This window comes from Dendrobates tinctorius, unplaced genomic scaffold (genome assembly GCF_039654945.1).
Source record: "Dendrobates tinctorius isolate UK_male_01 unplaced genomic scaffold, ASM3965494v1 ptg000090l, whole genome shotgun sequence".
NCBI lineage: Eukaryota > Metazoa > Chordata > Amphibia > Anura > Dendrobatidae > Dendrobates > Dendrobates tinctorius.
The window spans coordinates 4,636,572-4,652,298 of NW_027361758.1; the positions used below are offsets into that span (position 1 = coordinate 4,636,572).

Sequence of the window (15,727 nt, forward strand, 5' to 3'; positions counted from 1 at the left end):
TACTGACCAGACTAGGCCACATAGGAATAATAATAATAATAATAATAATAATAATAATAATTTTTATTTATATAGCGCCAACATATTCCGCAGCACTTTACAATTAAGCGGGGACATGTACAGACAATAAATTCAATACAAGTTAAGACAATTCAAACAGTGACATTAGGAGTGAGGTCCCTGCTCGCAAGCTTACAATCTACAAGGAAATGGGGGGACACAGTAGGTGAGAAATGCTTGTTAATTCAGGTCTGGCAATTATAATAGGGATTTTCATATAAAGCTGCATGATCCGGTCATCAGCCCGTGTGTTTAAGTGCAATAGACAAGTATCAAATGCAGTTATCATGTGCATGAAGGGTGTGGAGACAGATGAATAGTAGGGTGCAGATTCAGAATAATATTTGGAAGGAGGGAACAGGGCAAAGTTAGCTTGCTGAGTAGTTGATGTGGTAGGCTTGTTTGAAGAGATGGGTTTTCAAAGCGCGCTTGAATAGGTCAGGGCTAGGTATCAGTCTGATCGTCTGGGGAAGTGCGAGGTTCGGATTACGGGGGATGTTAGTCTTAGGTCATTTGTAGAACGGAGGGCACGTGTAGGGCGATAGACAGAGACGAGAGAGGAGATATAAGGCGGTGCAGAACAGTGGAGAGCTTTGTGGGTGAGAGAGATGAGTTTATACTGGACCCTGTAGCGAATAGGTAGCCAGTGTAATGACTGGCACAAGATGGAGGCATCGGTGAAGCGGCTGGACAGAAATATGACCCTGGCTGCCGCATTCAAGATGGATTGGAGAGGAGAAAGTTTGGTAAGAGGGAGACCGATCAGAAGAGTTGCAGTAGTCCAGACGAGAATGAATAAGAGCGACAGTAAGAGTCTTAGCAGTTTCAAAGGTGAGAAAAGGTCGGATTCTGGAGATGTTTTTAAGATGCAGGTGACAAGAGCGATTGAGTGATCGGATGTACGGAGTAAAGGAAAGTTCAGTGTCGAATATGACCCCAAGACAGCGGGCATGCTGCTTGGGAGTTATGGTTGAACCCTCCAGGGTTATTTCGATGTTAGGTAGAGTGAGGTTAGTAGAGGGGAGAAACACAAGAAGTTCAGTTTTAGAGAGATTTAGTTTCAGATAGAGGGAGGACATGATGCTAGAGACAGCAGACAGACAATCCTTGGTATTTTGAATTAGGGTAGGGGTGATGTCAGGGGAAGAAGTGTATAATTGGGTGTCATCAGCATAGAGATGATACTGGAACCCAAATCTGCTGATTGTTTGTCCAATAGGGGCAGTGTACAAAGAGAAGAGGAGGGGGCCTAGGACTGAGCCCTGCGGGACCCCGATAGTAAGGGGACGAGAAGAGGAAGAGGAGCCGGAAAAAGATACAGTGAAGGAGCGGTCAGAGAGGTAGGAGGAGAACCAGGAGAGGGCTGTGTCCTTGAGGCCTATAGAGCGGAGCATAGTGAGGAGGAGCTGGTGATCCACAGTGTCAAATGCGGCAGAGAGATCCAGTAGAATCAGCAGGGAGCAATGACCTTTCGATTTAGCTGTTATTAAATCATTAGAGACTTTAGTGAGGGCAGTTTCAGTAGAGTGTAAAGAGCGGAAACCAGATTGTAAGGGGTCGAGAAGAGAGTTATCCGAGAGATAGCGGATTAGACGGGAGTGGACCAGGCGTTCCAGGAGTTTAGAGATGAAGGGAAGGTTAGAGACAGGTCTGTAGTTAGCAGTGCAGTTCTGGTCCAGGGATGGCTTTTTAAGTAAAGGGGTTATGATGGCATGTTTAAATGAGGAGGGAAATATACCTGAAGAAAGATAGAGGTTAAATATTTTAGTCAGGTGAGTGGCGACCACTGGTGAGAGAGACTGCAGGAGCTGTGAAGGAATGGGGTCACTGTTGCAGGTTGTAGGCCGAGCAGAAGCGAGGAGCTTGGAAACTTCTTCTTCTGAAACAGGCTCAAAGATGTCTAGTGAGCTTGAGGTGCGGCAGGGAAGGGGATCCAGGCACTGAGGAGATAGGGCTGAGATATCCTGATGTATGTGGTTGATTTTTTCTAGGAAATAAGTGGCCAGATCCTCACCGCTGAGGTTGGTGATGGGGGCCTGTACTTTAGGTTTCAGGAGGGAGTTTAAGGTTTCAAAAAGTCGTCTTGGGTTGTTGGATAGGAAAGGTATCTGGGCGAGATATACCTGCCCTCATCCACTATTCCCACATGATTCTCACAGAACCTATAACTGGATTATTGCTGCCTGAACTGCAGGCAACATGGATTACAGTCTGGCTGCGTGACTGCAGCTAAATAGGGTTTTCTCAGAATCACTGCAGCATTTCATAGAAAACATAGTTTGCAAAAGCTGGCTGGGGATTACAGGGAGGCTTGTCAATCATCTGGAGTGGGGTGGAGAGAATCTGGATGAGGCTATGGCTGACTAGTCACGTCTTTCACTATAGTCTCCGAATGAAGTTTTTTAAACTATGTTAAAGACATATTTGTCTGCCATCCTGAAGCCTGGCTGTGAAAGGCTCCATCCAATAGAGAATCCATAAGCAGCCTTGTTTTGACAGTTATACACAAGTTTTGTCTTGAGCAGCACAAAGCTCTACAGTCTCACTTTCATGATACTGGGGGTGGGCACTCCTTGAGTGATGATTCTGTTTCAGTAGCTAAGCTTATCTTGCTACTGTGACATGCTCAGGTCTGTCAGTGGCTGGTTCTGAAATCTACACCACCATCACTAGATTTGTATTCAGATATAACAAGCCCTTTGAACAAGCACAAGGCTTAAGTAAGCAATGAATATAACAATTCTGGAAAATGCTGATAGTGGGGGCTGAGGGATAGTGATTCTGCAGGATTGATAAAAGCTCAGGCGCTGAGATGGAGGGGAGAAGCAAACTGCTATATAAAAATCGATAGGCTGGAATCTCAGAAATTAAAGAGGACCTTTCACCAGTTTGAGCATGCTAAAATGCTCACATCATGGAATAGTGGCTGCAGAGCTGAATAAAATGTCTTTTTTTACTTTTTAATTTCTGTGTGGTAGAGCTATTAGCTTCTAAAGTTTAGGTTATAGTTTGTTATGAATATGGGGGCATTACCAGAGATTTGCTTCTGGGGGCGTGTACTTCTTCCCCATGTGATGTTGAGCCATCAAATAGTCAGAAACACACAAGGGAAAAAAAGAAAATGCCCCCACAATAGTTTAGAACAGGCTTTCTCCTGTGTGATGTAGTGACAGATGGTCTGATCTCAATGCAGAGCTGTGTGTGATTACAAAGTGCCGGGGGTAAACCACAGATCATCAAGACCTTTCATCACATGTCAGTCAGTGTAGGTGTATTCGAGTTCTGCTGAACTGACAGTGCAGTGAGGAGAGCTGTAGAGGCATTTGCAATAGAACAAAGCTCAGATCTGCTGTACTACCCCTCCCCCATATTGGCTATAGTGAGATGAAAGCTGAAATATGTTCTTAATCTCTGCTCTACTCCCGACACTTGTAATCAATCTGCAGTGAGACCTGTTATGAATGAGTCACCGGAGGAGGAAAAAACAAAAATACAAGCTAAGTCCAGAAAACCGGAGAGGTTGGTAGCTAGCGAATTGCAGACCCCTGATCCTATTCACAGCAACTAAAAGTAGCCGTGGAGCGTTCCTACGGTGGTCCTAGAAGCCTCGTCATAGCCGGAGAACTAAATAAGCCTAAAGAAAGAAAGGGGAAATCTAAACTGCCCCAGAGCTGACCCCAAAGCAATAGACAGCCCCCAACATGTATTGACGGTGAAAACAGATGAAAACACAAACACAGACAGAAAGACAGGCAGAGCAAACGATGGGGCCCAACTAACTATATAGGAATGGACAGAAAAGATGCTGGCTGCAATCCGCAAAAACCCTACCAAAAATGTCCCAACACGTCTCATAGGAAAAACGGCCCTGAAGTCACTAGACTTCAAAATCCCTATATCAGCACTCCGATATATTCTGAAGACAGAGCAAAAGAGAATTAACTGATCAGGGACAAAAATGGAAATTCAGCAAAGCCCCAGCCGGGGCTGGCTGAACACAAAACTAAGCAAATCAGACAAAATCTCATGGAAAAATAACAGAGCAAAAACTTAGCTTTAGAAGACAGGAACTGAACTAGAGGCCAGAGCTCAGAGCAGAGAAATCACCAGCAACCCTACAGGGCGTCGGCTGCCTTATATCCTCTCAGAGATTCCGGATGTCCAATCACAATCCACCTGTTCAGGTGACAGGTCTCTCCCATCCAAATCAGTTTCACCACCTCCTTTCACCAGCAGAGGGAGTTCATCGGACATCAAAGGTGAACGAGAAAATGAGCTCATAACAGAGACCAGTGTGAGCAGACTGTCTGTCATTACATGTTTCACACTGAAAAACCTGTTCCAAGCTCATTTTGTGTAGATGTACATGAAAAGCGCCATGGAATAAATGGCGCTATAAAAATGTATAATAATAATACTAAATGTACTTTTTTTTTTAACTCAGTATGTTACTGCCTGTCTATGACTGAATGAGAGTTGCAATTTTTGCAATATATTTTTTACTTTTTTATTCCAGTATATTTGTTTTGTTTTTGGTTTTCTCTGTCTATGACTGGTCAGCATCATACAGGGGAAGTCCACGCCCCCTGTGAAAAATATCTGGTAATGCCTCCTTGCACTTAAATTATAACCTAAACTTTACAAGCCAATATCTCAACAGAAGAGAGAAATGCTTTTGTGGTCGGTCTCCTTAGCAACAAGCTGTACACTACATAAGATAAAAACTCTCACAGCAGAAGAATCAAGGCAGATCGAAAAAGCAAATCAATTGCAAACTTACTTATTTTCATGGTGTCTAACTGTACCAATTTAATATCATATGAATACCCCTTTAAGGGAGACTGCAAATCTTTCATTAGTCTTATTCTCAAATTTAGACAACCTCTTGAACATAAGAGGCGCAAACAACAAAAAGCCACTATTAGTACAATTTTTACTAAGAAAAAAGGCACAAAGGCAATAATCTCTAAATTATTCATATACCTCTTAGAAAGTGATGTTTCCATAATAACCTGTGAGCATCCTGGATGTGACAGCCATTGTGCTTTTTATTGTTTTTCATGCCGCAGATTATAGTGCTAAAAAATAACCAAAGACATAAGCTTATCGGCAGAAGACCTACCTTATCGGTGCGCGCACATCGCTGAAAGGACATCCTTTTCATGTCATTTGGCATGATTTTCAGGAATACAGCCTGACAGGACAAGAGCCTGCACAAGTACATCTTCAATTGTTTTATACTGTGACGATGCTATTTTAGAATTTTGGATAACTAGAGGTGGAAGACCTGTGAAGACTCAGACGTCAAGGTTAGATTTCAGAAAGGCAGATTTTAAGGGATTCAGAAAGAGAATTGGAGGGATCCAATGGCTGGATATCCTTAAGACAAAAATGTCCAGGAAGGATGGGAAATCTTGAAAAATGAAATTCTCAATGCACAGTTGTTAACAATTCCGAAAAGAGGGAAGAATAGGAAGCATTTAAGGAAACCAGGATGGATGAACACAGAACTTAAGCACATGCTAAAAAGGAAGAAAAAAATGTTTATAAAATAGAAAGAGGGAGGCATATCTAAAGAAGAATATAATGCTGTCTGCAGAACCTGCAGGGCACAAATCAGATTATCTAAAGCTGAAAATGAACTGAGGCTTGCAAGAGATGTCAAAAGCAATAATAAAGGATTTTGGGGATATGTCAAAAGTAAAAGAAAAGTCAAAGATGCTATAGTATTTTTACAGGATGAAAATGATGAAATGGTAAGACAGGATGTTGAGAAGGCTGAACTTTTAAATTCCTATTTTGCATCTGTTTTCTCTCAGAAAGGAAATGCAACATCAACTGTTATTCACTGTCCTATTAAGGGAATAGAAGAATCCAGGATATCTATAAACAGAAAGATAGTGAGGAAACACTTAGCTAACCTAAATGAATTCAAGTCTCCAGGTCCAGATGAATTACACCCCAGAGTACTGAAGGAGATAGCAGAAGAAATTTTTGAACCCCTCTCCATAATCTTTGAAAATTCTTGGAGAACAGGAGAAGTCCCAGAAGACTGGAGAAGAGCAAATGTTGTTCCTATCTTCAAAAAGGGGAAGAAGGTGGACCCAGGCAACTATAGGCCGGTGAGTCTGACTTCTATACCAGGAAAGATCTTTGAACAAATTATTAAACAACATGTATGTCAATACCTGGATAAGAATGAAGTGATTAAACAGAGTCAGCATGGGTTTGTAACTGATAAGTCATGTCAGACTAACTTAATTTCCTTCTATGACGGTATCACTGATTGGGTGGATCAAGGAAATGCTGTAGATATAGTATATCTTGACTTCAGCAAAGCATTTGACAAAGTCTCTCATACAATCCTTATTGAAAAAATGACTAAGTATGGAATGGACAAGGCAACTGTTAGGTGGATTCATAACTGGCTTAGTGATCGGACCCAAAGAGTGGTCGTAAATGGCTGCACATCCACTTGGAAGAATGTCTCAAGTGGGGTACCACAGGGCTCTGTCCTGGGCCCTGTATTGTTCAACATCTTTATCAACGATTTAGATGAAGGAATTGAGGGTAAACTGATTAAATTTGCTGATGACACAAAGCTAGGAGGGATAGCTAATACTAGAGAGGAGAGAGAGATGATTCAAAAAGATTTAAATAAACTGGAGAAGTGGGCAGCAACTAACAGAATGGTTTTTAACAGGGAGAAATGCAAAGTACTACATCTGGGCAATAAAAATGAAAAAAGCATATATAGAATGGGAGGAATAGGGCTAAGTGACAGCACATGTGAAAAAGACTTGGGTATACTAATAGATCACAGACTGAATATGAGTCAACAGTGTGATGCAGCAGCAAAAAAGGCAAATGCAATTCTAGGATGTATTAACAGAAGCATGCAGTCTAGATCACGTGAAGTCATTATTTCCCTCTACTCCTCTTTGGTCAGACCTCATCTGGAATATTGTGTCCAGTTTTGGGCACCACATTTTAAAAAAAGACATCAACAAACTGGAGTAAGTTCAGAAAAGAGCGACCAGAATGGTGACCGGTCTGCAAACCCTGTCTTATGAGGAAAGGTTGCAGGATTTGGGAATGTTTAGTTTGCAAAAGAGAAGACTGAGAGGAGACTTAATAGCTGTCTACAAATATCTAAAGGGCTGTCACATTGTAGAAGGATCAACTTTATTCTCATTTGCACAAGGAAAGACTAGAAGCAATGGGATGAAACTGAATGGGAAGAGACACAGATTAGATATTAGAAAAAACTTTTTGACAGTTAGAGTGATCAATGAGTGGAACAGGCTGCCACGAGAAGTGGTGAGTTCTCCTTCAATGGAAGTCTTCAAACAGAGGCTGGACAGACATCTGACTGGGATGATTTAGCGAATCCTGCTTTGAGCAGGGGGTTGGACCAGATGGCCCAGGAGGTCCCTTCCAACTCTACGATTCTATGATTCTATGATCCCACATTTCTCTGCAGAACAAGGCAGCCAAATGTCAACAAGGGACGGCAAAATTACCCAACCAGATGTAGAACCGTATGGTACCTTAAACGGGTTGTCCACCACTTTGCTTTTATTTTACAATGGCTACAGCAGCGGAAGCAGCCATCATGGAGCCTGGACCAGAGAGAAAAAAATTAGATTGGCATCCACCGCCAAAAGGAGGACAACACTGCCTGCTGTATCGTGCATCGGCAGGGGTCCAGTAGGCAAGTATAGCGGTTTTATTTTAGGCCAACTACAAGCCCATTATTAAGATAAAATAATGTGGTGGACAACCCATTTGAACCAAACTAAAGCATTCACAAACCCAGTTTCCCTTTCATCTGAATCAGATGATAAACTAGAAATCATTAGCAGAAGATCGCCAACAGTAATCTTTAAAGTGATGGTCTCATCTTCTTAAAGGCTATCAGATTTATGCTGCCCTATACTCCGGCAACAGGAATTGGACACTGCTGCACATCTGCAGCCTGATATGTTTTATTCTGAGACGCAACAGTATTTAAAAGTAAACATACCTTAGAACTCTAGCGTCTGGCCCAGAACATGGGCCCAATAAATCAAAGCTTTTATGCCAGTAGTCTTTCCCAAAAAACTTTGAAAAGCTGCATCATTTTGGAGTAAGTGGCGACTGCGCTAAAATTATGCGACTTTTGGCATTCTTATTTTTGCCAGCTCCGACAAAGTGGGCAGATTAGGGATGGACGCTGCGGGTTGGACATTGCGTCAAACCCGCAGCATTTACTGATCATGTGCACCTACCCTTATAGACCAAATACCTCTTCTCTCCCAGTTGGGAATTTGCCAATTGTATCCAATCAGAGCAATACTCTTAGGGTATGTGCACACGATCAGTAAACGCTGCGGGTTGGATGCTGCGTACGTGTGCAGCATCCAAATGTTACAGCACGGTGGATGGGATTTCAAGAAATCCCTTTCCCAGTATGCGTCCAGAGATGTCCGCGGCTCACCTGCGGAGATGAACATGCAGCACGTCTCTCCTGACTGCAGCATATCTGTTTCTCATGGAGACGCGGGCCTCCACAAGATAAATATCACCCGTACAGTGTATAGGACGCGGTGATTCCACACGGTTCAGTGAACACAAGCCGAATCACCTGCGTTCAATAGCCAGCAGTGCTTTGGACACAGCTTATCCCTGATCGTGTGCACATACCCTTATGTAAATATATCAGCGGTTCAGTGTATCGGGGTAGTGAATACGCTCCGGCCCTCTAGTCTGACATATCAGGTCCAGGTCCTAACTGATGTGAACGGATGCCACCGGATCCGTTTTTTTGACGGATCAGAATTTTAAAGGAACCACTGCCGAGAGAGAGAAGAAAGAGAGGATTTCAGGGTTAAATTTCCAGCTGACTTCCTTTCTACGGGCATGCGCACTATAAAATGCGGATCCTGCAGCAAAAAAAACGTTGCAGGGTCCGTCCAGGCAAGCCGGCGGACGCAAAAAATTTGGTGGATCCGCAATTAAACGGATTCAACGGATGGCCATTCGTCAAGATCCGCCGGTAATGCAACTCAATGGGGAAAAAAACGGATCCGCCAAAAAAATGGCGGATCCATTCTTTTCATAAACCGGCGGATTTTGACTGATGGTCAAAAACGGAAGTGTGAAAGAGGCCTTAGTAGGAGAGACTGGCCCATGCTCTGAATTATCACCGGTCCCACTAAGCCTAAAATCGGAATAACTGGTTACAACTTTTTTCATTTTTACCTCCATTAATATGTAATATTCACCTGCATCCCATGGTAGCCTTTCCCAGAAAACGCCATCAGCAGCACCACTTTCCTCTTTGGATGCTTCTTATTCTGATCGTCATGATCCACTTTGAATCTTTTCGCATCTTGGCCATTTTCTTCCAAAGTCTCCGATTCCTCCTGGAGACAGAAGGATTTCCTGGTTTCTCCTCCACCGCTTGCTTGTTGTTTTGGCTCCTCGGACAGCAGGTCAGCCATGAGGAGAAGTCAGAAGGACTCAAGTAACAGGCAATGCTGTCAGGAACCCTTTGTCACGTGTACCCGTCCTGTGTGACACGACCCGCAGGCCGGTAACCAAAACAACAAGACTGACACGTGTAACTGTCCTCTGTGACAGGACCCGCAGGCCGGTAACCAAAACAACAAGACTGACACGTGTAACTGTCCTCTGTGACAGGACCCGCAGGCCGGTAACCAAAACAACAAGACTGACACGTGTAACTGTCCTGTGTGACACGACCCGCAGGCCGGTAACCAAAACAACAAGACTGACACGTGTAACTGTCCTGTGAGACACGACCCGCAGGCCGGTAACCAAAACAACAAGACTGACACGTGTAACTGTCCTGTGTGACACGACCCGCAGGCCGGTAACCAAAACAACAAGACTGACACGTGTAACTGTCCTGTGTGACACGACCCGCAGGCCGGTAACCAAAACAACAAGACTGACACGTGTAACTGTCCTGTGTGACACGACCCGCAGGCCGGTAACTAAAACAACAAGACTGACACGTGTAACTGTCCTGTGTGACACGACCCGCAGGCCGGTAACCAAAACAACAAGACTGACACGTGTAACTGTCCTGTGTGACACGACCCACAGGCCAGTAACCAAAACAACAAGACTGACACGTGTAACTGTCCTGTGTGACACGACCCGCAGGCCGGTAACCAAAACAACAAGACTGACACGTGTAACTGTCCTCTGTGACAGGACCCGCAGGCCGGTAACCAAAACAACAAGACTGACACGTGTAACTGTCCTCTGTGACAGGACCCGCAGGCCGGTAACCAAAACAACAAGACTGACACGTGTAACTGTCCTGTGTGACACGACCCGCAGGCCGGTAACCAAAACAACAAGACTGACACGTGTAACTGTCCTGTGTGACACGACCCGCAGGCCGGTAACCAAAACAACAAGACTGACACGTGTAACTGTCCTGTGTGACACGACCAGCAGGCCGGTAACCAAAACAACAAGACTGACACGTGTAACTGTCCTGTGTGACACTACCCGCAGGCCGGTAACCAAAACAACAAGACTGACACGTGTAACTGTCCTGTGTGACACGACCCACAGGCCAGTAACCAAAACAACAAGACTGACACGTGTAACTGTCCTGTGTGACACGACCCGCAGGCCGGTAACCAAAACAACAAGACTGACACGTGTAACTGTCCTCTGTGACAGGACCCGCAGGCCGGTAACCAAAACAACAAGACTGACACGTGTAACTGTCCTCTGTGACAGGACCCGCAGGCCGGTAACCAAAACAACAAGACTGACACGTGTAACTGTCCTGTGTGACACGACCCGCAGGCCGGTAACCAAAACAACAAGACTGACACGTGTAACTGTCCTGTGTGACACGACCCACAGGCCAGTAACCAAAACAACAAGACTGACACGTGTAACTGTCCTGTGTGACACGACCCACAGGCCGGTAACCAAAACAACAAGACTGACACGTGTAACTGTCCTGTGTGACACGACCCGCAGGCCGGTAACCAAAACAACAAGACTGACACGTGTAACTGTCCTGTGTGACACGACCCGCAGGCCGGTAACCAAAACAACAAGACTGACACGTGTAACTGTCCTGTGTGACACGACCCGCAGGCCGGTAACCAAAACAACAAGACTGACACGTGTAACTGTCCTGTGTGACACGACCCGCAGGCCGGTAACTAAAACAACAAGACTGACACGTGTAACTGTCCTGTGTGACACGACCCGCAGGCCGGTAACCAAAACAACAAGACTGACACGTGTAACTGTCCTGTGTGACACGACCCACAGGCCAGTAACCAAAACAACAAGACTGACACGTGTAACTGTCCTGTGTGACACGACCCGCAGGCCGGTAACCAAAACAACAAGACTGACACGTGTAACTGTCCTCTGTGACAGGACCCGCAGGCCGGTAACCAAAACAACAAGACTGACACGTGTAACTGTCCTCTGTGACAGGACCCGCAGGCCGGTAACCAAAACAACAAGACTGACACGTGTAACTGTCCTGTGTGACACGACCCGCAGGCCGGTAACCAAAACAACAAGACTGACACGTGTAACTGTCCTGTGTGACACGACCCGCAGGCCGGTAACCAAAACAACAAGACTGACACGTGTAACTGTCCTGTGTGACACGACCAGCAGGCCGGTAACCAAAACAACAAGACTGACACGTGTAACTGTCCTGTGTGACACGACCCGCAGGCCGGTAACCAAAACAACAAGACTGACACGTGTAACTGTCCTGTGTGACACGACCCACAGGCCAGTAACCAAAACAACAAGACTGACACGTGTAACTGTCCTGTGTGACACGACCCGCAGGCCGGTAACCAAAACAACAAGACTGACACGTGTAACTGTCCTCTGTGACAGGACCCGCAGGCCGGTAACCAAAACAACAAGACTGACACGTGTAACTGTCCTCTGTGACAGGACCCGCAGGCCGGTAACCAAAACAACAAGACTGACACGTGTAACTGTCCTGTGTGACACGACCCGCAGGCCGGTAACCAAAACAACAAGACTGACACGTGTAACTGTCCTGTGTGACACGACCCACAGGCCAGTAACCAAAACAACAAGACTGACACGTGTAACTGTCCTGTGTGACACGACCCACAGGCCGGTAACCAAAACAACAAGACTGACACGTGTAACTGTCCTGTGTGACACGACCCGCAGGCCGGTAACCAAAACAACAAGACTGACACGTGTAACTGTCCTGTGTGACACGACCCGCAGGCCGGTAACCAAAACAACAAGACTGACACGTGTAACTGTCCTGTGTGACACGACCCGCAGGCCGGTAACCAAAACAACAAGACTGACACGTGTAACTGTCCTGTGTGACACGACCCGCAGGCCGGTAACCAAAACAACAAGACTGACACGTGTAACTGTCCTGTGTGACACGACCCACAGGCCAGTAACCAAAACAACAAGACTGACACGTGTAACTGTCCTGTGTGACACGACCCGCAGGCCGGTAACCAAAACAACAAGACTGACACGTGTAACTGTCCTGTGTGACACGACCCGCAGGCCGGCAACCAAAACAACAAGACAAAGGGGAAGGGAAAACAGTTAAGATGGTGGGCCCTGCAATAGGGTACAGGGACGTGGATACCTCCTGCACTCCCCTGAGTCAGTGTCTCTAAACACTCCTAACGTTCCCTATACAGGCTCCTCACCTGTCGCCAAGCAGGATACCTGTGTCCCTAGCTCACCCTACACCTATCCCTTTCTAGGGAACTGGGAGATGCAGACACTGGTCCCACCGCTGTATTAATACACACCAGGAAAAAAGGGGAAAACACCAAAACACTTATCTTTCTCTGCTGCAGTCACCAGGCAGCAGAGTGCAGTCACCAGATTAACTTTCAGCAGTGGCTCGAACCCTCATAGCCATCTGCCACCTTCACCATCTAACTCCGCTGCAGACACCGGGCAGGCAGAGTTCAACACAAGTTTCAGCAGTGGCTCCACATCTCAGAGCCAGCTGCTCACTTCACCGTGGTTGGAATCCAACTCAGGAGCTGCTATCACCAACCCCCGCTGATAGACCAGCTGACCTTATATAACAAAGGAGGAGCGGTCACATGAGCAGGGACCAAACATATGTAATAACACCTATAGCCACCAGGGGCAAAACCCATTTTAAGCTCCCAGGCCTGAAAGGGGAAAAAATGGTTTAACTGAGGTAATCCAGAATCTGACACAGATCCAAGAAGTGGACTGTGACACCCTTCCTGGAAGACATTCACATAGCACCATTGTAACCAGGGCAGTGGAGTCGGAGGCCATTTTGGTGGAGTCAGTATAAAATGACTTAATATATAATAACTTGGGCACAGTAGTTCAATGCAGGATATGATGTAAATTCTTTCATAAGATTTTGGGGAAGTTCTGAAATGTCCTGTAAATGAATGTTCTATTCCTGATCTAAGGATCTCGGCTTTTAGCGGAAATGAATCTGTGCTGTTCTTTATGTATATGCTCAGTAGTGAGGCAGGGCTGTGGGGTCGGGAGTCAGGGAAATTGAGGAGTCGGGAGTTTGACTTACTGACTCCACAGCCCTGCCTTTAACTAGGCATGCTACACTTGTGCCTTATACTTCCAGCTGTTACAGAGGTAGAAGTATGGCTAGATGTACACACAAGCAGTATGTACGGTTACAACAGCCAGAGAAGATGCTTGCTGGAGCCACCTTGAGGCAGAGACACACGTCTGTGTTATGTACAATATCTTCTGTGCGGAAAGCATGCAGCATCTCCTAAATTAATGAGATCCTAATAATGTTATCCACAAGTGGTGGAAATAGTCACCACCTAAGCTGACCACAGAGCGGATTTTAAATCTGCAGCATGTGAATTCTCAACAAAATCTGCATGTAACACATTTGGATTTTGTTATGGAACATCTGCATCAAATCCCCAATGTGTGCATGTATCACAAGGCTAAGGGTGGTTTCACATTAGCGTTTAAGGCCGCAGCGTCGGCCTGCGCACGGCCGCCGCTAAGCCCCACCCCCTGCAGCACCTCCGCTGGTAGCTCCGCCTAAGGGCACATGACATTGCATGCGTCCTGCATCCCCTATCTTTAGCACTGGGGACGCAGGCATGCGCTTGGCAGCGCATGCGTCCTTTTGACGGGTGCGCAGACCAGCGCCAAACGCAACCTGTTGCAATTTGGTGCGCTCGCATACCTGCGCATGGCCTGCGTCCCCAGTGCTAAAGATAGGGGACGCAGGACGCATGCAGCGTCATGCACCCGTAGGCAGAACTACCGTCGGAGGCGCTGCAGGGGGCGGGGCTTATCGGCGGCCGTGCGCAGGCCGACGCTGCGGCCTTAAACACTAATGTGAAACCACTCTAATGTTGCATTGAGTATCTGGTGCATTTTTGATGTTGCATTTTTTTAGCTGCGGTTTTTGTCTCTTTTTGTTATGTCATGTTTTAATTACATGTTTTAATTACAGTTGCTTTGTTATGGAAACTTCCAGTTACTCAACTGTGATAAACTTGCGCAGATTACATTTTCTTCATCTCAAAGTCTTTGCGGAAAATCCACAAATAAAATGCAAGAGGAATTAACATGTTGCAGACTTCAAAATCACTCACAAGATGGCAACGCGAAACTAGAGTGACCCCCCAAAAATTGCCAAGACACCGGAGGGTGAGTATATGACCAGGGGCAAGGGATTTACATCTTTTCTCACCACTGGAGTGGCACTAATCCAGGGTGAGAAGAGAAAACCCCGCAATAAACAGAGCAGTTTGCTATTGTGTATTTTGCTGCAGGAACTGTGGATATAAAGCCGCATTTACACTACATGTGAACACGGCGTTACAGTGGCATCATGGTGGATGAAAAGCGATTGGCTGCAGCCATCACATGTGTGGATGGCATGTGATCGCTGAACAGTTAGTGACTGGGAACACCGGTGTGGGATCCATCCTGACATGTTTTACTGTAAGGAAAACCACATCATATGGCTGCGCCATACGGGAATCTGGCTATGATGACTGCTGTGCACCACAGAGATCAGCAGCTCTAGGGGAGACTGACAGCTGTTTATCCCGCTGCTCCCGATTGGGGAGATGTGGGTAGAAAACTGACGGGACTGGTCAGCGGGACACAGAACTAGAGAGGTGTCTGACCGACGGGACTGGCCAGTGGGACGCAGGGGAGTCCGACAGGACTGGCCAGCAGGACGCAGAAGAGTTAGACGGGACTGGCCAGCGGGATGCAGAGGAGTCCAACGGGACTGGACAGCGGGACGCAGAGGAGTCCGACGTGATTGGCCAGCGGGACGAAGAGGAGTCCAAAGGGACTGGTGTTATGATTCAGTCACCGAGGAGGATTACCGGGGAATTAGCTAAGCAACCAGGAAACCAGAAAGGTTGGTAACTTAGCGGATTGCAGACCCCTAAACCTAACAACACAACTAGCATTAGCCGCGGGACATGCCTACGATGCCCTAGACGCCTCGGCACAGTCAAAGAGTTAACTAAGCCTAAAGCAAGAAAGAGGAAAGCTAAATTGCCCCGGAGTAGAACCCCAAAGGAATAGATAGCCCCCAAACATATATTGCCGGTGAGACAAGATGAGGCACAAACGCAGGCTGAAAATAGAG

At 46.1% G+C, this 15,727-nt stretch overlaps 1 pseudogene; it reads right to left on the reverse strand.

Annotated features, from left to right (window-relative positions):
• The window catches only part of LOC141098388 (pseudouridylate synthase 1 homolog), a 75,758-nt pseudogene extending 66,203 nt beyond the window's left edge, over positions 1 to 9,555 (reverse strand).
• Positions 9,556 to 15,727: the final 6,172 nt, after the last annotated feature.